General features: G+C 45.8%; 1 pseudogene; it reads left to right on the top strand.

The window, feature by feature from the left end:
* The first annotated feature begins 1,532 nt into the window (after positions 1-1,532).
* LOC147967445 (uncharacterized) lies at positions 1,533-2,244 on the top strand (annotated as a pseudogene).
* The last annotated feature ends 5,369 nt before the right edge of the window (positions 2,245-7,613 follow it).

The following is a 7,613-nucleotide window of genomic DNA, read 5'->3' as shown; positions in this document are numbered from 1 at the left end:
ACTTACAAGGCACTGTATTTAATTATTAGTTGCGGCTTGCTGTACAAATATGCAGTTATATTGCAGCTTCCATTTTTCTTTGTTTTTCAAGTTAGCATGCCTCTTACCCTCTTGCGTGCATTTCCAGGTGCAATTTTAAGGCTTTATGGATCTGGATGAGTTGATGTGACAATGGTCGAGGAGGTGATGCCGTACTCTCGTCTAATACATTGATGAAGACTAGAGGACGTGAGTTTCTCATTATCTATTTCTCCTTAGGTCGTCAATTCCACTGCTGCACTGCCCTTTCTACAGTACTTCCATCTTAGTAATATTATTTTCTTTTTAGGTTTGCAAGGATTCTATATTTCACATAATTTGATGCACACTACTACGTCTGCACTCCGTGACTCTTCTTTGCCACGACACGTTCTAAGCACTTCTCAAAGTATGCATATTGACACTTTGTACAGCTTGAGAGTAGGGGGTACTTCAGGGGCTGCTATTTTTTTTTTGAAACGAGGAAAAAGACTTGCCATTTTCATTGATTAAGAAGAAGAGAATTGTCTGGTTAATTGACGGAAAACTAGGCTAAAACCGATACAAGTCAACCCATATGACATGGGCACCACCGGCCAACCTGGCCACCGACATGAAACCCGCAACTGCAAAGAAGAACGACATCCGTCGAGGAGTCGCAAGCATCCGTCGGGGGGGCTGCTATTTAGTTATAGCATTATTTTGGCATAATTACTTGGCATTTGTTGAACATTTTTTTAGCATGAGCATGGTTTATTTACCAATCTGGTTTGTCTATTGTTTCTGCATCTTTACCAAATTGAAATATTGTTCAAATACCAGTTTAGTTAGTCCGTTGTTGCTGCATCTTCTCCTCTCATGAAGATATGCATGTTGAACGAAATATTGGTCACGCCTAGTGCTGTACGTGACAGGTTCAGATAACCATCGCCAGGAGGTTTCCAACCGAAGATAGACTAGGATCTAGCTCATATGCGTTTATCTTTGTAACCTCCTCTATCCCTTCTTCTCCAAGTTGTAATCTGAACCAACTTTGTACGCTATATCAAGAGGTCGCGACCTGGCTATATAAACACGCAACCGTCGCCCAGGATGGGTACGACGTTCCTCCACATGGTATCAGAGCCTAACTCTTCCCATCTAGTTTTTCCTCCTCTCGATCGCCGCTTCCTGCCATGGCCTCATCTGCCGCCACCCCCTCCCCCCTCTCCGGCCAGATCACCGAGCGCCTCACCCGCACCAACTATATCCTCTGGCGCACCCAGATCACGCCGCAGCTGAGAGGAGCTGGAGTCTTCGGGTATGTTGATGGAAGCGTGGCGAAGCCAGCCGAGTTCGTCGTCAGCAAGGACAAGGATGGAAAGGAGGAAACCATCCCAAATCCACTTCACGCCGTCTGGTTCCGCGAGGATCAGCAGGTACTCGGTTATCTTGTGAATAACCTGTCCAAAGAGGTGCTACTGCAGGTCACCTCCATCGCGCATGCACGCGAACTCTGGACGGCGTTGGCGAGCATGTTCTCATCGACGTCGCTGTCCCGCATCAACAACATCCGCGCCGCCCTCACAAATGCGCAGAAAGGAACGCAATCGGTCGCAACCTTCTTCGCGCACATGCGGGGGCTTGCCGATGAGCTCGCCGCGGCTGGCAAGCCGTTGCAGGAGGGTGAGTTAATCTCGTACATCCTCAATGCGCTTGACATGGAGTACCAGCCGTTGGTGTCCGCCCTCGACGCCCGCACCACCCTGGTCACCCTCGACGAGCTGTTCGGGCAAATGAGCAATTTCGACCAGCGGGTGGCTCTCTTCCAGGGAGCTGGCGTGGGAGGTGGCTTCAAGTCATCAGCCAACGTCGCCACTCATGGTCGGGGCAGAGGCTCTCGCTACCGCGGGCCGCCTCGGAACGGCAAGGGCAAGGGCGCTGGCACCGGCAACAGCAACGGCGCCAACAACACCCGCGGCGGCCGGCCTTCCTTCACCAACAACCGAGGCCGGCGCAGCAACTCCTCCAACAACAGATCACGCCCTGACACAATCAGGTGCCAAATCTGTGGCAAGCCGGGACACTCGGCAAAGGATTGCTGGAACCGTTTTGAGGAGGATGAAGATGACTCCTCCCAGGACGAGAAGGTGGCCGGAGTCGCTGATGGCTCCTACGGCGTCGACACCAACTGGTATGTCGACAGCGGCGCCACGAACCACATCACCGGAGAGCTGGAAAAGGTGACCATGCGCGACAAGTACCGTGGCAAAGATCACATCCACACAGCAAGTGGAGAAGGTATGAAAATTAGTCACGTTGGTCACTCAATCATTAAAACCCCTCTTCGAAAAATTCATATCAGAAATTTTTTGCATGTTCCCAGTGCTTCAAAAAGTCTTCTTTCCGTTCATCGCATTGCCATTGACAACAATGTCTTCCTTGAGTTTCACCCTTACTTCTTTTTGATCAAGGATCAGGCAACGAAGAAGGTGCTATATCGAGGTAGATGCGTTCGTGGGCTTTACCCCTTGATTCTGGAGATTAGAAGATTCAATAAACAAGTTTTCAGTGCCACCAAAGTGTCTTCAACACGATGGCACGATCGTTTAGGACATGCATCTTTTTCTTTAGTTGAGCGATTGCTTAGGAAAAATAAGCTCCCGTATGTTGGAGAGCGTGATGTTGAAACAATTTGTGATTCTTGTCAAAAGGCTAAAAGCCACCAATTACCTTATCCAGTTTCTACCAGCATCTCCACCAAACCTTTACAGCTTGTGTTTTCTGATGTGTGGGGTCCTGCCCCCTCCTCCGTTGGTAGGCACACGTATTATGTGAGTTTCACAGATGATTACAGCAAGTTTTCATGGATCTATCTTCTTAAGAAAAGGTCCGATGTGTTCCAAGTGTTTCTGAACTTCCAAGCTCTCGTTGAGCGCCAGTTTGATTGCAAAATCCTTGCTCTCCAATCTGATTGGGGAGGGGAATACGAGAAGCTAAACTCGTTCTTCCAGAAAATTGGCATATCTCATCACGTGTCATGTCCTCACGCCAATCAACAGAATGGGTCCGCTGAACGCAAACACAGACACATCGTTGAAGTCGGTCTAGCACTTTTGGCCGGTGCCTCCATGCCCCTAAAGTTTTGGGAAGAGGCCTTTCTTGCTGCGGTACATATCATAAATATGCTTCCTAGCCGTGTCATAAACTATGAAACTCCCATTGAGCGTCTTCTTCACACCAAACCCGACTATACAACACTTCGTGTGTTTGGTTGCGCTTGTTGGCCAAATCTCCGACCCTACAACAACCGCAAACTCATGTTTCGCTCCAAGCAATGTGCGTTCCTTGGCTATAGCACTCAACACAAAGGTGTCAAGTGTCTTGACATCTCCACTGGTCGCGTTTATATTTCTCGCGACGTCGTGTTTGATGAGACAAAATTTCCTTCCTCCGAACTTCATCCTAATGCCGGTGCACTCCTTCGAAAAGAAATCCTTCTTCTACCATCCAGTCTTACGGGCATCTCTCATGGGGATAATGATTGTAATGATTCACCGTTGACTAATGATCATAACCCTTTGCATGAGTTTTATGATGATGCAGATGAAAACTACGGAGAAAATGGTGCAGCAAATATCCAAAATAGTGAAGAAAATTTGTCCAATATGCAACATTTTATGTGTCCAGGGCTGGGGGACAGATCCGCCTCGGGATCAGTTCCACCGCAGTCTGCAAGAGGATCTCCTTCGGGATCTGAGCTGTCGCCAGGGGGCAGCGCGTGGGTCTCCGCGCCACCTGACAGCCGACCCAGCAGCGGTCCCGCGGGCGACCTATCCAACCCGCCCCATTCGGATGCCCCCACGCGGCGCACCGAGGCTCGCTGGCCCGCTGATGGGCCCCGCCACTACGTCCGCCGCCAGGAGACAGGTGCGGCTCCCAGGGTGGCTCCGGCCCGACAGGAGACAGGCGCGGATTCCCGGGTGGATTCGGTCCCGTCAGCTGGCACGCGTTCCGGTGTGGCTCCACCTGGGTCCGCCTCATCATTGCGCCCTGATAGGCCTGCACCGGACGTGTCCCGCGGCCCAGGATCTTCTGCGCCTGACCCAGCTACCTCTCCAACACCTCCACCCCGTGCCGGCGCAGACGATCCATCCGGTCTGGCTGGCAGCGACGTGGGGGATGCTACGGGATCAGCCTCGGGATCTGCAAGTCCTGTTGCTACAGCAGCAGGATCTTCTGCACCAACTTCTGTGTCTGCTGCTCCGCGAACACGTCTTCAAAAAGGGGTAACCAAACCAGTAAATTACAAACAATTAACAAAGTTCAGTCTCGTTTGTTCTACAGAAGAACCTAGTACTCTTGGAGAGGCGCTTGGTGACAAGAATTGGAGGACAGCCATGGAAGAAGAATACAAGGCGCTCCTGCAAAATAAGACATGGCATCTGGTTCCTCCACGGCATGGTAAAAATTTCATTCATTGCAAGTGGGTTTTTAGAGTCAAAAAGAATGCTGATGGAACCATTGATCGCTACAAAGCCAGACTTGTTGCAAAAGGCTTTAAACAACGATACGACATTGACTATGAGGACACCTTTAGTCCAGTTGTTAAAGCTGCAACTATTCGTCTTGTGCTCTCTATTGCTGTTTCCAGGGGATGGAGCCTTCGACAGCTAGATGTCAAGAATGCGTTTCTGCATGGCGTTCTGGAAGAGGAAGTATATATGAAACAACCTCCTGGTTTTGAGAATAAGAACAAACCCTTTCATGTGTGCAAGCTTGATAAAGCATTATATGGACTCAAACAAGCCCCTAGGGCGTGGTACTCCAGACTAAGTCACAAATTGCAAACTCTTGGCTTTATTCCTTCTAAGTTTGACACATCCTTGTTTATTTACAACAAGATGAAAACATCCATATTCGTTCTTATATATGTTGATGATATTATTGTCACAAGCTCATCTAATGAGGCTATATCAGGACTGTCGAAGGATTTAGATGCTGAGTTTGCCCTCAAGGATCTGGGTGACTTGCACTTCTTCCTAGGGATTGAAGTCAAGAAACAAGGCAATAGTCTTCATTTCTCTCAGGAAAAGTATGCTACTGATCTGGTGAGAAGAGCTAGGTTACAAGGATGTAAATCTTCTCCAACTCCACTGTCCAGCGTAGAAAAGTTGTCACTTACAGAAGGGAAGCCCTTGGGTCAAGATGACAGTACCAGGTACAGGAGCTTGGTAGGTGCACTTCAGTATCTAACTTTGACAAGACCCGATCTTTCATTTGTAGTAAACAAGGTTTGTCAGTTTCTTCATGCACCTACCACAACTCATTGGACAGCTGCTAAACGTATAGTGAGATATGTAAAAGATACAATTAATCTTGGTCTCACTTTCAACAAGTCTTCATCTACACTTGTCAGTGCATTCTCTGATTCTGACTGGGCAGGTTGTTTAGATGATAGACGGTCTACTGGTGGTTTTGCAGTGTTTTTTGGTCCAAACTTAATATCATGGTGTGCAAAGAAACAAGCCACTGTATCCAGGTCCAGTACTGAAGCTGAGTATAAGGCCTTGGCAAATGCCACAGCTGAAATTATTTGGGTCCAGTCCATGCTGCGAGAGCTTGGTGTAAAGATTACCCAAGCTCCATGTTTATGGTGTGATAATCTTGGTGCTACTTATCTGTCTGCTAACCCTGTCTTTCATGCAAGAACAAAACATATTGAGATTCATTTCCACTTTGTTAGAGAACAAGTTGCAAACAAGCAGTTGGAAATTCGCTTCATTCACTCGCGTGATCAGGTTGCAGATGGATTCACCAAAGCTTTACCTACACAAAATTTTGAAGAGTTCAAGCGTAATCTCAACTTGACCAAGTTGTGATTAAGGGAGGGTGTTGAACGAAATATTGGTCACGCCTAGTGCTGTACGTGACAGGTTCAGATAACCATCGCCAGGAGGTTTCCAACCGAAGATAAACTAGGATCTAGCTCATATGCGTTTATCTTTGTAACCTCCTCTATCCCTTCTTCTCCAAGTTGTAATCTGAACCAACTTTGTACGCTATACCAGGAGGTCGCGACCTGGCTATATAAACACGCAACCGTCGCCCAGGATGGGTACGACGTTCCTCCACAATGCACAGTACCAATTCCCAATTTCAGAACCTTATCTGATGTTTTCGCACTTCATTTTCCCCTCAAATATTTATATTGTTCTTTCTACATGATCGATGAGCACAAACACACCTTATGTTATTGGTGCAGTGCTGCGGGAGACCTTGCAAATGCTATAGCAGCTGATCACCCAGTTTTGACATAAACGGATATGGATTCCCAAAGCATTGTAATCAAGGAGAGGAGAAAAGGCTTTGGACAACTTTGTATTTTTCACCCACAAGTCTGCAACCTATTTTTGAATATGGAAATGACTTGTGACACATTTTATTGAATATCGAAGTGAGTTACATGGTTGAACACTGAAGGCAAAACCGCTAGGATTCTCAAGTGTCACACCACGACGCTTTACTATGTTTGGCAAGCTTCCTCGCCTATCTGTGCTATGTTGCCCCTAGAGAATGGCTAAAGTAGTTACACTGATGTACAATGTTTTTTCCTGATTATTTTGTTATAAATTGCATGTTCTCAGTTCATCTCCGGCCATTCGATAAACATAATTACATTTATTACGAATGAATACTTATATCCACTTTACACACTGTATCTCCTAAATTTTCTTATGTAACTTACATTTTACTGTGCTATATATTTCTGGAATCTCCTGCCCTTTTATTGTGAAAATGGTCGGGCACAGCAATGCGTGCCCACCATGATCTAGTAAAATTACATGATCAAGGTTGAGTGGTTGATAATACAAATTAAGTACTCCCTCCATTCCAAAATATAGTGCGCCTACGCTTCCCGAGGTCGAACTTTGACCACAAATTTAATAAACAAGACCGATTGCGGCGGGAGAAAAATTTACATAATTAAAAGCTTCTTTCGAATTTGAATTCACTGATATAATTTTTGCTCCCGCCGCAATCGGTCTTAGTAGTTAAATTTACGGTCAAAGTTGAAGCACGGGGATAGAGTAAGCACTACATTGTGGAATGGAGGGAGTAATACAAACCTTAAATATGTCCAGAATACAATATCTCTAGCAATAAGCACTACTATTTTTTTTCAGTCGTACAAAATTACACAACATAATATGTACTATGAATGCATACTCATTATGACCATGCATGCAGTGATATAACCGTGTGGTCCCAAGTCAAGCATTGATTGCCAAACAGGTTGAATTGTCTCCCGTGCGTGTCAGGCATTTACTATATTGATAAAACTACGATGATTAATTATACTTTTATGTCTTTCGTCTCCAAAGTTAGTATCATCAAATTCTTAGTTATTTTAGAAGAGGATAATTTGGAGATTAATATAATAAAATTTACTGGCATTTTTATCGTGAAGTTCTTGGTTTTTCATCAGAGATGAAAAACAACATATAATATCATTATAATTTTCTCTGTTTTCTAACTAAGTATCATAAAATCTTGGTTTTCCTAGAAATAAATAATACCATGGAATTTGTAACATGAAACGAGGAATTAGTACC

The sequence above is a fragment of the Triticum urartu genome, chromosome 5A (genome assembly GCF_056163025.1).
Source record: "Triticum urartu cultivar PI428250 chromosome 5A, HENAU_Tu73, whole genome shotgun sequence".
Classification (NCBI taxonomy): Eukaryota; Viridiplantae; Streptophyta; class Magnoliopsida; order Poales; family Poaceae; genus Triticum; species Triticum urartu.
Note: the sequence above shows the minus strand (reverse complement) of the source record. Positions and strands in the feature narration are given on the sequence as shown.